Source organism: Schistocerca gregaria, chromosome 3 (assembly GCF_023897955.1).
Source record: "Schistocerca gregaria isolate iqSchGreg1 chromosome 3, iqSchGreg1.2, whole genome shotgun sequence".
NCBI lineage: Eukaryota > Metazoa > Arthropoda > Insecta > Orthoptera > Acrididae > Schistocerca > Schistocerca gregaria.
Window position 1 is genome coordinate 586,896,383 of NC_064922.1, and position 14,442 is coordinate 586,910,824.

Sequence of the window (14,442 nt, forward strand, 5' to 3'; positions counted from 1 at the left end):
TCCTCAATATTGTCGTGCCCGCTTTCATCACGTAACCTGCTTGCCCACCGACTAACTGTACTGCGATCGACAGTAGCATCTCCAAACACCTTTTTCAATCTGTTGTGGATGTTTCCCACTGTCTCGTTTTCACAGCACAGGAATTCTATGACAGCAAGTTGCTTCTGACGAACGTCAAGTATAGCAGCTATCTTGAAGACATGATGTGACGGCGCCACTTATGGGAACAAGTTGAACTAAGTTTGAAAACAAGCTGGAAGGATGTATCTACACACTGTGAAACTTTCACATATGCAGAATGAAAACTGTATTTTTACAAAAATAGTGTGCATTTCTTTTGGAGTGACCCTCGTGCATGAACTTTGCTTCCGCTGTTGACTTTTTTCTAATGATTTTTGAGCCGTCCACGGGTAGTTTGATTTTTGCAATGGTTTTGCTGCCCCTTCTGAATCCTTGGTTGGTACTATGGTTCTTTCGAAACTTCCTCTCAGAGCGTTCATTGGTTAGAGAGCTCGACGTTATTTGGCCTAGAGAGAGTTGGAGTGCAGCGCGTGGGTCGTGTCGCGGCTTATCGCGGGCTGGGGCGGGTGACGCGAAGTGCAGTGACGGGGATGAATGGATCGGCAGTGGCCTGTGCAGTGTAGCTGAGTGATAGCGGTGGCCGCTCTGCCACTGCTAGAGCCACGTGTGTCTCAAAGGGCTCTTTCAGCAACGTGAACAAGTCAAGGTGCTGCGTGGCATTCTGGAATTCTGTGGCGCGTAGTGTTGTGGAGCCCACAGTGAGGTGATGACTCTGTGGCGGACTGTTAAGGGAGTCTTGTCAGTTCTTCTTCACTCTGGCATCCTGCGGTCACAATTATATTTCTAGTCGCTCTTGAGAGCTAAGCTATAATGCGGTAGGTCTCTTCTGCAGGTATGAGTTATGGCGCTTATTGTAATGATCCCGCGCCCTTGTTGCCTCTGTAATCCAACTAAGCGCATTACTGTGTGTTTACTCTCCTGTCAAGTTATAAACAGTGTCGTGACTTCAAGTTGATCGCAATTTGCCGGCCGAGGTGGCCGAGCTGTTCTAGGCGCTACAGTCTGGAACCGTGCGACCGCTGCAGTCGCAGGTTCGAATCCTGCCTCGGGCATGGATGTGTGTGATGTCCTTAGGTTAGTTAGGTTTAAGTAGTTCTAAGTTCTAGGGGACTGATGACCTCAGCGGTTAAGTCCCAAAGTGCTCAGAGCCATTTGAACCATTTGATCGCATTTTCTCAAATTTTAAATCAATAGCTACTGTAAGATATACTACTAATTCGGTTCTTGTTTAGTTTATAAGGGCATTCCCTTATATTTTATGTATGTAGGTTGCTGGATAAAATAAATTTATGTTTCAGGTATTTCTATCCAAATGTTCTGTATGCATTAAGAATTGTAAAGCTAAAATTAATGACCGACGTTTTTTGAAAACAGCGCGAGGCAGCCATTTGACTGAGGGGCCTGTACCTGTGTGCTATTATTTGGAGCTAAACTCTTAAGCAATCAGGATTTTTTAAAATTCGTCATCCTGTTGAAACTTAGTCAGTTGTAATTACAGCTTTACTATTCCATTTCTGTATACTGTGGGGACTATTAGTTACAGAAATTCGCTGGCTTTTGAACTGTCTGACTGGAATGAGTGCCTTGTAATACAATAAATCGGCTCCTATATGTAGATACTATTTAGAAAAGGTTGTGTGCTTGTGGTTAATGTTATTTCGTATTTACGTTTTCAGGCTTTAAATTTTGATAGTTGTTCACTGAAGGAAGTTATGTCATTACTATTGTGAATTTTTTCAAAATCTGTTCTCCGCATTGAGCTTTGGCGTAACGCCATTTACAGGATTTAATAATTTATATTATAATTGCAGGTTCATATTAGCTTAATCAGGTGGAAATATTTTAATTGCATGCCGTCAGAATTTCGTCAGGCAGTTAGTTTGCTCAGCTCAGGGTTTGACTTGTATATCAAGTGGGTCTATCGTTTTGGAATCATTATTTAAAGTCTTTGAAACATTTTTGAGTTGCTACCTTCTCTCTTCCCGAGTTATAGTCAGTGTGTAAAATTTGTGGTTACTGCTTGGTTTCATGTTGATCACCACCAGACTGTTAAACTACTATTTCCTGTAACATGACGTCAACAGAAACAGTAATATGAGGTACAAAGTCTGTGTTATTCATTGTGTGTAAGTTAAAACAAGATTTTCCGTTTTTTATACTGAAGTTTGAATTTCTGTGTAATAATTTATTTTAAGCAAAATGTGTGATGTAATTTCGGTTTAGCACCTTACCATTTCTTTCCCGCTCCTACCACTTTGTATCATTTGACTTTCTTTGTCGTGTCAATCGGACTCGAAAAGCTCTCTATGTGAATGTTGCGAAAAGCGAAAAAGGCAGCCACCTCCAGATGCTTAATTTGTTCTCTAGGTGCCCATTATGAACAGCAGAAGAAACTCACCAGTACGATGGCGCATGAGGAATGTGGGCGAGGCAACACTAGGAAATGACCGGCATCAGTGGCGTTGGGTTCTCTTCTCCGGTGGGTGCAGGATTTGTCTGACGGCGTTAACGTCTGATGACGATTGTCGAAATGAATGCTCGTAGGTATCGATGCAGTGCAGTCGCAGGGGTTCAGCAGGGAAGTGGCACAGTCGTGTTTTGGAGCAGTATCATCTACGTATTTCTGACGCCTCTGATCGCTAGTGAGCATTAATTTGAAAACTGTGCACTATACGAGTTCAGGATGTCCCAAGAATGTTGCGAGAAACATCTACGTGAGTTGGGACACATCGTAAGGACTGAGCGTTGCATAGGAACATATTGCCGTAAACGTCCTCGTACACTGGTAGGTGTTGCTGTATACTAAAGTACTGGAGGGAACGGCGCTAGGTGATGCTGTGCAGGAGAGTACTGAGGGAAACACCGCTACGTGGTGCTGGACAGGAGAGTATAGGATGGGGACATGAACATTTCCTCATTCGAGCGCTACGCAGCACTCGAGCAGCATGAGACGGTATACGAACTGTGAGCTTGCAGACACGCGCTTAATGTGTGGAATGCCTGAGTGCAATGGATGAGCCATCTACATCTACACCTACGTGATTACTCTGCTATTCACAGTAAAGTGCTTGTCAGAGGGTTCAATGAACCACCTTCAAGCTGTCTCTCTACCGTTCCACTCTCGAACGGCACGCGGGAAAAACGAGCACTTAAATTTTTCTGTGCGACCCCTGATTTCTCTTATTTTATCGTGATGATCATTTCTTCCTATGTAGGTGGGTGCCAACAGAACGTTTTCGCAATCGGAGTAGAAAACTGGTGATTGAAATTTCGTGAGAAGATCCCGTCGCAACGAAAAACGTCTTTGTTTAAATGATTGCCACTCCAATTCACGTATCATGTCTGTCATCTCCCCTATTTCACGATAATGCAAAACTAGCTGGCCTTCTTTGTACTTTTTCGAAGTCATCCGTCAGTGCCCGCCGGAGTGGCCGAGTGGTTCTAGGCGCTTCAGTCTGGAACCATTCGACCGCTACGTCTCAGGTTCGAATTCTGCCTCGGGCATGGATGTGTGTGATGTCCTTAGGTTAGTTAGGTTTAAGTAGCTCTAAGATCTAGGGGACTGATGACCTCAGATGTTGAGTCCCGTAGTGCTCAGAGCCATTTGAGCCATCCGTCAGTCCCCCCTAATGCGGATCCCACACCGCACAGCAATACTCCAGAATTGGGCGGACAAGCGTTGTGTAAGCAGTCTCTTTAGTAGACCTGTTGCACCTTCTAAGTTTTCTGCCAATGAACCGCAGTCTTTGGTTTACGCTACCCACAGTATATCTATGTGATCGTTCCAATTTAGGTTATTTGTAATTGTAATCCCTAAGTATTTAGTTGAATTTACAGCCCTCAGATTTGTGTGACTTATCGCGTAATCGAAATTTAGTTGATTTCTTTTAGTACTCATGTGGATAACTTCACACTTTTCCTTATTCAGGGTCAACTGCCACTTTTCGCACCATACAGATATCTTATCTAAATTATTTGACAAATCGTTTTGATCATTTGATGACTTTACAAGACGGTAAATGACAGCATCATCTGCAAGCAATTTAAGACGGCTACTCAGATTGTCTCCTATGTCGTTAATGTAGATCAGGTACAACACAGTGCCTATAACACTTCCTTGGGGAACGCGGAATATTACTTGTGTTTTACTCGATGACTTTCCGTATATTACGACGAACTGTGACCTTTCTGACAGGAAATCAGAATTCAGTCGCACACCTGAGGCGATACTCCGAAGCCACGCAGATTGGTTAGAAGACGCTTGTGAGGAACAGTGTCGAAAGCCTTCTGGAAATCTAAAAATATGGAATCAATTTGACATCCCCTGTCGATAGCACTTATTACTTCATGAGTATAAAGAGCTCGCTGTGTTTCACAAGAACGATATTTTCTGAAACCGTGGTGACTATGTGTCAATAAATAGTTTTATTCGAGGTACTTCATAATGTTCGAATACAGTATATGTTCCAAAACCCTACTGCAAATCGACGTTAGTCATATAGGCCTGTAATTCAGCGGATTATTCCTACTTCCCTATTTGGGTATTGCTGTGACTTGAGAAATTTTCCAGTCTTTAGGTACGGATCTTTCTGTGAGCGAGTGGTTGTATATAATTGCTAAATATGGAGCTATTTTATCAGCATACTCTGAGAGGAACCTTACTGGTATACAATCTGGACGGGATGCCTTGCCTTTATTAAGTGATTTAAGCTGCTTCGCTATTCCGAGGATATCTACTTCTATATTTCTCATCATGGCAGTTGTTCTTGATTGGAATTTGGAATTTTACTTCGTCTTCTTTGGTGAAGGAGTTTCGGAAAACCGTGTTTAATAACTCTGCTTTAGTGGCATGTCATCAGTGATTTCACCGTTGTTATCGCGCAGTGAAGGTATTGACTGCGTTTTGCCACTGGCGTGCTTCATTTACGACGAGAATCTCTTTGAGTTTTCTGCCAGATTTCGAGACAGAATTTCGTTGTGGAAATTATTAAAAGCATCTCGCATTGAAGTACGTGCCATATTTAGAACTTCTGCAAAATTTTGCCAATCTTGGAGATTTTGCGTTCTTTTAAATTTGGCATGATTTTTTCGTTGCTTCTGCAACAACGATCTGACCCGTTTTGTGTACCATGTGGGAGCAGTACCATCACTTATTAATTTATGTGGTATGTATCTCTCAATTGCTGTCGATACTATCTCTTTGAAAACATTCCACAACTTTTCTACACTTACATGATCAGATCGGAAGGAGTGAAGACTGTCTCTTAAAAAAGGCGTTAAGAGCATTTTTATCAGCTTTTTTAAATATACGGTATATGGTTGTAGGTGTTATGTTATTCAGCCTAGCAGCAGCTGCCTTGTGGTCGCTAAACTCTGTATTGGTCGCAATACTATCTGTCCAGGATTATTTGTTGCTAAAAGGTCAAGTATCCTTCCGCAACCATTTACGCTTTGAGTGGGCTCATGAACTAATTGTTCAAAATAATTTTGTGAGAAAACATTCAGTACAATTTCTGATGACGTTTTATGCCTGCCGCCGGCTTTAAACGTATAATTTTTCCAGTATATCGGGGGAAGATTGAAGTCATCACCGACTATAATTGTATGAGCGGTATACTTATTTGAAATGAGACTCAAGGTTTCTTTGAACAGTTCAGCAACAATATCTTCTGAGTCGGGGGGGGGGGGGGGGGGGTGGTCGGTAAAACGATCCAGTTAATAGTTTAGTTCGATTGTCAGGTAAAACCTCTACCCATACTGTTTCACACGAACTATCTACTTCAATTTCGCTACAAGGCAAACTACCTCTCACAGCAATAAATACTCCACCACCAACTGTATTTAATCTATCCTTTCTGAACACTGTTAGGTCGTTTGAAAAAATTTCGATTGAACTTATTTCCGGCTTTAGTCAGCTCTCTGTACCTACAACTATTTGAGCTTCAGTGCTTTACGTTAGGGCTTGGAGCTCTGGTTTTTTGCCAACACAGCTTCAACAGTTTACAACTACAATACCAGTCGTTTCTACAAGTACCTTACTGTGTTTTACCTGCTCACTTTTAAACGGACTTCGCTTCTGTGGTTCCCTGACACCCTTTAACCTAAAAAACCGCTCAGTCCCTTCCACACAGCTCCCGCTACACGTATAGCCGCCTCCTGTGTGTAGTGGACTCCTGACCTATTAAGCGGAACCCGGAAACCCACCACCCGATGGCGCAAGTCAAGGAATCTGCAGCCTACACGGTCACTAAACTGCTTGAGCCTCTGATTCAGATCCTCCACTCCGCTCTGCACCAAAGGACCACAGCCATTGGACCCATTTATCGAGAACGTTTCCCAGGCAGACATCAACGGCACCACAGTTTGTTTGCATAATTGCATCGAAATTTCTGCTGGTACTGGTCACTAAGAAGTGTGAGGGCTAGTGAGGGCAGACTGCGATCGGCGCGTTCGGTCGTTAGGGAAGAAAGTGTGTTTTATGCCGTGGTGACTAAACCAAGCACCACCGTACATGCTGTTACCTTGGACATAAGAACGTCTCGTAGCAGGGTACAGCGTGTTGTGGAAGGTGAGTCCTAACACGCCTTTCACCTCCAAAGGGTGCAGTTATTGCAACCCGATGACCATCCTGCGAATGCGTGTTTCGCACAATGGTTTGTTCAACATAGTGGCCCAGATGTGCATGCCCCAGCTTATGTGTTGTTCACAGATGAGGCCACATTCGCTAGGAATAGTGTATTCAGTCACCACAATGAACATTTGCCGGCGCCAGGAAACCACCACGTTGTGTAGCACTAGGCGGCACAACATCGCTTCCCAGTTAGTGTGTGGGCGGGTTTGGTCTGCGACTGCTTAGTTGTGCAGTACCTTTTACCATCCCGCTTGACCACCGTGAATTGTCAGTCCTTTCTGGAACAGGTTCGCTCATGATTGCTTGAAGATGTTCCAGCAAATGTGAGGCGCAGCATGGGTTCCAAGAAAATGGGGCGCTGGGTGTTCATAGGCACTTGACCAGGTTATTCCAGCATCGATGCATTGGGAGTAGTGGTCCGGTTCCCTGGCCCCACTCTCACCCGATTTATCGAGCATTGACTCCTGTCTACGGGGAGCCATGAAATCCCTCAAATATCACGATACTGTGGAGTGTGAAACGGACATTGTCGCAAGAATCGTCTGTGCAGTTGCTGCAATCAAATAAACTCCCAGTGAGTTTCACCGTGTTCGTAAGTCAATGCTCTGTCTGTGTCAGGTAGGAATGACATCTGATGGTGCTCACTTCGAGCATCTGTTGTAACATTAGAGCTGTATTTATGTCCTACACCGTGTGTACTCGTTATATCGACTAAATGTTTCAATTGAATCAGTTTCCTTTCTCATCATAGACCTCTGCTACCACTTACCGCTGACGTTTGTGGCTATGGGTTGCTATGGAAATTTCAATCCTTATGCTGTGCCCCACCTCTCAAGACGTTTGTCGCAACATTTTTCTGGGACACCACACAGAGATAGGACCTTCCAACTTACTATGAGGTCGAACCATCAAAATTCAGTTGTTGAATTCTTGTATCAAGAACATAACGCACGATCATACCTCGCCCGCTTTATGAACACTTTCTTTCAGCATTCAGGAATGAACCTAGTGGACTGGCCTCCGATACACGCTGACATGTAGTTGACCGAGCATGGTTGGAACCAAATGAAACTTGCAGTGCATCATTACAGGGATCCTCTTCACACACTAGATCCTGTTGTCGGCTTTCTGACCGTGCGATTTTGCGACACATGACGTCAGCGTCGTGTACCCGACCGTAAGTGTCTTAGCCGTGCGTTTTCCGACCGTCAAAGGAAGCCACAATACTGAGGGAGGCTTTGCCAGCCGCCTCCTTTTTAATAAGGACACTCCTTCGCATTTTATCCAGCCTTGGGACTGGCAATGCCCGTAGTACAAATACATGTCTAAATTTCATTTTTTAATTGTTATCTTTTTCCTTTCTTAATTTTTACCTTTTTTTATTTCTACAACATTACTGTGGCAACGATTAAAATTCTTATCTTATTTTATGAATTTTAATTCCTCACCCAATTTTTTGTAAGAAAGCTAGTGATTTTAAACACCTTCTTAAATCGTCCAAGTAGTTATTTGTTCTTATAATGCCTCCGGATCTTCTGTCAAAATGTATCTATCTTTTTCTTTTTTTTTCTGAAGAGACACGGCACTGATATCTTTTTTAATTTCAAATATAGCGTTTACTGCTTGCTCCTTCAACTTCTTTAGTAGAAAGTATCCGTTCAAATGGTTTTGATTTAGTGAATACTTTAGTTTCCAATACCAGCCTTCGAAAGCATTCATGGTTCTGTGCCACTATTTCAACGTTCCACATTTCAAATGGTATATTAGGATTTTCCATACATGGATTGGCTATTTAGTCTGCGAATTTCATGACATTTTTTACACTGCGCATTTCCTTCCTTATTAATAGCCATCTATGCTTCATCAGCACTGCTTACTGGATGTGCCACTGCAGCACACGTGCGGCAAAACACTGGGAGTCCTTCTCTATACTTGCATTCTTCAGTTAATTACACTTCTTGTATTTCCTTACACAGCCATTATTGGACGTGAAAAATGCACTGGAAAAGGCGTGCCTAGGAGAACATCGCCTTCGTAGTCTTAATTGTAGTCACCTCAAAGCCTAGCACTGCAGTTTTCTGTGAGCACCCAAGCATCTTATTTTTCAATCCCGAAAAAACTTTCATATGTATTTTGTCATTTGTCAGGAAGCAAATAAAATAAAACAGGAAATACCGCCTTTTCTTCTTACGTGCTTCCGATGTCAGCGTGCACACTGTACAGTTGTTTGAATTCTTTCGAACATCTCTCATATATCCGATCGGTAACAACAGTTCCACCTGCATCGGGGCGGGTTGTTCTCTCACTACGTTTAAACAATCTGTCCACCTATCTGGATAGGCTTTAGGTTGTCTGCCCCTTCACTCTGCGATGGTAAGATAATGGTTTAGCCGACAAAAGCAGTGTTGATGAAAATTCGACCAATACCTACTACACAAAGGCCACATAATTCCTGATTTAACCATTGAGCATTCAGGATTCTTGCATGAGTTGTTTGAAAAAATGTCAAAAATTTCCTTTTAGTTTGTTTATTGACTTTAAAGAAAGAAAAATGGCAATCAAGTCTGAATTTAGTATCCCGACATAAATTATGAATGTTACTGAGTGTCTCTGTAACAAGTTCACACCCAGAAGCAGCCAGATGATATTTAGCACCACCCGATATTTTAAACATGCTACACAGTTACTGAGTCACGACTACGTGCGAGTGAACTATGGATGCGCTCTCCATAATGTCTCGTAATCTGCACGAAACACGCTACGTAGAGTTTATATCCGACATGAAAGGTTCACACGCGAATATCTCATCAAATAAACCACTCACAACGCTCAGACTTCCGTAAAATACTCAGTATGGCAGTCCCTTTCGTCAGCGACATGAGAATCGAACAAACGCCCGAATTTCTTCATTTTGGTGCAAACTGGATTAGTCCGATTTAACATAGGTGTTAACCAGAAGACGACTCCTGAGCGACTATCTCGATTCGTAGATCTGAGCCACAAATCCCTGCTCAAACGCGCGGGAAATGCGGAATTCCCATTGGCTAGTACGTTAAGCAGCCAATCAGATCATATCGAGTACTTCTATACTCGCGATATTTATGGTGTCAGCAGGTCCGATTACCACAAGTAATGCAGCCTAGAAATTTCGTAATTCCGAAAGTGAAATAAAGTTTAATGAAAACAAAATAAGATTCCTTTCTATACAATAAATTAGTAATAGATTTTATACTCAACGCCCCTTCTGGCTGCCTTCTACAAAATAAAACTTACCCGGGCTAGGTCTACATCACAAATTTCCCTATTGCTCAACTTTCTCACGCATACAGTTATATAATTTTAATATAATATCACACTCTCACTTTCCGTATGTCTTCCAGTCACTCTCTCAGTCTCTCCAAAATATTCACAAAACCATAACAAGATGAAATAATAATTATCCAAAGTATTTTAATTGCGTCGGAATTCTGTGGTAACGAAACTAATGGAACTCCCAGAAAATTACAGTATGTGAAGCTAGGACGGTTAGTACGAGTTTTAGTAAAAAATTTATTCTCCAAAAGTACTGAAGTTATTGATTTGAAATTCTAACCATATGGTTCTGTTATCCACAGAATCTAATATACTAAGTGTGAAAAAGATCGAGTGATATTTAATACTACTACTTCAGATTCATAGAAAGCATGTGTAACGTATTGCATACAACATTAAGCAAGTACACGGCTAGCTGGGTACAGTAGGCAGAATTAACTGTGTCAGTGTGAGAACCAACATCTGTTCTCCTTCCGGCTCCACGGCAGGCTACGGTTGACACCTCGTAGTAACTTTCTACATTACGCACCTTGATAGAGGATTTTTCCCGCTTCATCATAACTGGGCGCCGTGATTCTTTTGTTAGGAACAGACGTATCGGCAATTTCCGAAACACTACTACCTTCAGTTTGAAACGTCCCCTTAGAAAAATTGTACATTACTGTGCTTAAACTGACACACAATATTTTTAGCGCAACGCAATCTGACTTTCAAAAATCCCTACAAAAGAATGGCCCTGACTAACATTAACCTATATGTTTCACATACCACTTACCTCACAAAAATCTTGGTTACTCGAACTACTGCAATACAGCGAGCACCACTACTGACAGCTAAATAAAAGATTCAAACTACGGAAGGCACTAACTACTGATAGGTATAGTTAGCGAATGAAAGATTTTAATAGAGAACAAACAGTGTATTTACCTTAATAGTCATAATATATATTCTTACAAATTTCAAAACTCCGCCATCTCTCTCCACACATCCACCACTGCTGGAGGCTCGCCTCCAACTGCGCAATGCTACGCGCTGTTAGCATCCAGCTGCCGCTGCCCAGCACTACAATGGCGAGTATTACAACAATGCCAACCAGCCACTGACTGCACACAGCACAGTCAGTGATTTTTCATACAGAGCGCTATGTGGCGTTACCAATAAAAAAACCCTAAACAGCCTACTTACATAGCCCCCATGCTCCCCACAAAAAATTTACAAATTGTTTTGGGCAGTGGCCAATACAGATTTGAAAAAAAATTCATAATTATAATAACAAAGAAATTAAACGCACACACTTGCGATACAATGTTGGTCAAAAGCTAAAATTTTCTCACAGTCCATAAAGACAGTCCTGATCGTTCATCACAGTAAAATAGCAGTGTTTTTGGTCAATATCTGAGCAGTAAAAGAAAATGCACATGGAAGTAGTGGATTTCCATGCAGCCTTGAAGAAGTAGTATTGTCCTTCCAACGGAAAGACAGTGCTGAGTCTTGACATGCTGACAGGTAATGGGCCACAACAGAGCAAACCCACAGCAGAGACAGTTTTGAAGAATATTGGTAGGTTGGTCATCACAGAGCAGAGCCACTGTAGTCCTAGTAGAGATTATGGTATTGGTGGGCCACCAGAGGTGCAGACCCACTGCAGTCCTTGTAGAAATAATGGTATTGGTAAGTCATCAAAGGTGTAGACCCACTGTAATCCTTGTAGAGATGGCTAGCAGCCAACTGTTGCGACTGTGCAGGTGCACAATCACCATCGAAGAGTCTTGTGGACGATATAGCAATTCCATAAATCACCACTTGTCCACTCACAAAAAATTTGTTTGAAATGACCTTAGAATCAGCAATGCTCTTATCCAGTCCCATGCTGAATTATTAACACACATGCAAACACTATCAGTCCCTACTTCTCACATATTGTCCATATACTATGACCAACAAAAATGTGTGCAGTGAAACGTAACTTACAAATTACTTAATTTGATCAAATGGTGTCAATTACAATTTTATAACATAAGAATACAATAACAAAGGTACAAAATACATCATTAAAAACATAATAATACAGATAACATTTGTAGTAATACAGGCTTCACAAAAGAATTGAATTCACAAATACATCAGTGTTACAAAAATTATGACATAAGTACATACATAAAAGATCAGAATAACTTTTGAAACATCAACTTCACACATGAGCATTAGAACAAAACAGAATAAATAATGTGTAAACATCTTTACGAAGTAAATAACATGCTATTAATGCAAATTATATTTGAGGATAACAGTATTTCTCATCATAGTGAATGTAGCTTAGTATTAGAAGAGAAAAAATTCTATGAAACAGTACACAGAGACAGGAAGAAAACAAATACACAAGGGTACACAAACACATAGTGGGATAACACAAAAAAAACGACAGGGTTTGTTTTCAGGGTAACATTTGGTACTGCAGTCCAACCAAAAACTTCATTCCATTGATCGTCCCTCTTATTTCAACATTTGCTCCTGCCAAAAAAAATCCTATCCAAGCATGCTTTCTGTATTCTGTTCACATCCTCTTTCAAAAATAGTTTTTCTCCACTGTACACTACTTTTGGCCAAACCATTTTCTTATAGCTTCTCAATGCTTTTCTTCCAATTCATCATAGTTAGTTTCTTATATAGTCTACCCCCTGTTAAGCTAACTTAAACCTACTGAGCTCCGATATACATACTAAGGGACGAGGCAATGCAGCAGCACAAAACAATTAACACAAACAACAATCACAAAAATAATGGAAATTGGCAAAGTAGTTGCAATATTATAACTAATATAAGGCACTGGGCAACAAACAAGAAAAATAAATCCGTAGTAAAACTGGCTTAACAGAGTAATACAAAGTGAAATTCAGTAGCACTATGCCTGACACACAGCAGCAGCAAATGCAATAACTTATACCTAAACATGACAAAGCTCAAGCAGAAAAAATAGTACACTAAAGACAACAATGCAGATAAGGGAAATGTATATTCACATCTTAATGTCTATATAATTAAAGTGGTGCACCACAATTTATTCTACAAAAGAAATTACCAAGTACTTGAAAAGAAAAATATATATGCAGTTACTGTTATTAGTCCCCTCTTAATTGTCCTTCCATTCCAAGAGCTCCCTTTTCGAAGAATGTGGATTATAAAATAATTATTTAATAGATCTGTTGACAGAAAGCGTTCACATTAGCAAATGCATTTAAGTTTATTTTATAAAACCAATGCTGCAACACAGCTGGAAACCAGATATCAAATGAAATAAGCAACTATGAAAGGTAAAGCATTAAAATATCATTCAATAGTCATGTGACATTTCATAAGTTAGTACAAATTTTCTCAACTCTCGTAGAAAGACGCTTGTCATTATCAGGTGTGCAGATGTAAGAAAGTATCTTTCCAAGTAATGAGCGCGTCGTTTTTGCGATGCTTCCTACAAATCACCTAATAGCTTTATTTTGTCATGTAGCTGTCGAGCAGCTGGGTGTCCACGACGCATTACGTGCAGGTGGTCACTTAACTGTCTTACCGAAATATTTGCGACAGCAGTTTCCGCTACAGTGATAGTCTCATGTAAAAATATTTCACGGGTCAAGAATTTGCGTTACAAATCTGTAGAAACAAAATGCTTTACATATAATAGGGTCCAAAAAATTTTCATCGACATTGTAATACATTCACCCATTTACATAGATTTCATAACTCTTAAAGTACGATTCTTGGTTTCCAACAACCTTTTGCACATACCAGAGTCCCTAACCACTACTCATTATTCCTTGTTTTATTACACATATACATATTTGTCGACACTTCTTCAATATTTAATCATAAGTAATACGTAGCATAATCAAATTCCTCATATAGCATCAGCCTATTTATCATAAACATACCGCAACAGCGTAATACACATCGTCATCATAACATCATAAAACCTCAGCCGAATCTCAAAATCGTCATAGCTTCCTTCAATAATTTCAAAACCTAAAAAAAATTCTCTGCTCATTTCAATAGTGTCATCTACCTCAAACGTACTTTAAAGTCATGATCCCATACCAAATACATCATTCAAAGCTCTCATAATATCACAATGGTTCTGAAAAAATATGAACAGTTCACAAAGTACAGAAAAAATACAATTTCATAAGTGTGAAGTAATCCAACTGTGTAACTGCGTAAACAATGTGTCACTGATGTAGAAAAAATTTTTGTTTCTTAGTTAATAATCAGATAGCTGTGTAATTTTGTGTTAGAGAAATATGGTACCGATGTGTAAAGTTGTATAAGCAAATACCATATTAGCTAGGGCTTCTTGTGCTTGCCAAATACATGGTACACAAAGTAAGCGTGTACCCCACTGAAGATTAATGTAATTATATCCTCAGGTG